General features: G+C 72.4%; 1 protein-coding gene across 1 annotated transcript in view; it reads left to right on the top strand.

Moving 5' to 3' along the window:
- Positions 1 to 404: 404 nt before the first annotated feature.
- Positions 405 to 667, top strand: part of Vgll4 (vestigial-like family member 4) — a 111655-nt gene continuing 111392 nt past the window's right edge. The window contains exon 1 of the mRNA XM_005387009.2: positions 405 to 502. The gene's annotated coding sequence lies outside the window, so the exon portion shown is untranslated. The remainder of the gene's footprint in view (positions 503 to 667) is intronic.

Below are 667 nucleotides of genomic sequence, written 5' to 3'. Positions count from 1 at the left end.
GACTTGGGTCCCGGTGAGTCACTGGTGTTATCTGGGCAAACCTCGCCCGCCCCCCGGGAAAGCTGGGGGTCTGCTCACTCAGGGCGCAGTGGGCCGGATCGAGGTCAGGGAGAGGAGGGAGGCGGCGTCCGCCACCGCACCGCCCGCCCGCCCGTCCCGCGCTCCTGCGCCGGCTCCTCCAGTGGGGCAGCGCCCCTGTCGCAGGGGAGACAGCTCGGCTCGGGCTCTTGGACTCGCCCCGGAGCGCCGTGCTGAAGAGAGGAGGGGCTGGCATCCAGGCCAGCTCTGTCTGGATCCAAACCCCTTTGCTACTTGCCACACTTCCGGGAGCGTGCCCAGCTGTGCCCATCCTTACCTCATCCCCGGCCGCCGGGCAGGATGAGCCGCGCCCGTTCGCGCGCTTTCGCGGAGTTTCTCCCCCTCCGCTGAGGCTGCTGATGAATTGGGGCCGCGTCTCAGCACAAGCCGCGTCGCGAAGTCCGGCGGGCCCCGGCACTAGTCGGTGAGTTTACGCGGGGCACCCGGGGGGCGCGCCTGGGGACCTGTGTGTGCCTCCGGGCCACCTCTCGGGGCCGTGGCCCCGGGACCCGCAGTTTGGGAACCGCACCGCTTCTTCTCCCCGCGCGCCCGCGAGCCGGGGTTCGCGTCCCGGCCCGGCCCGCCGCCC

This window comes from Chinchilla lanigera, unplaced genomic scaffold, assembly GCF_000276665.1.
Source record: "Chinchilla lanigera isolate Chin_1 unplaced genomic scaffold, ChiLan1.0 scaffold00028, whole genome shotgun sequence".
NCBI lineage: Eukaryota > Metazoa > Chordata > Mammalia > Rodentia > Chinchillidae > Chinchilla > Chinchilla lanigera.
The sequence above is the reverse complement of the archived record's forward strand: the minus strand, read 5'-3'. Positions and strand labels throughout refer to the sequence as shown.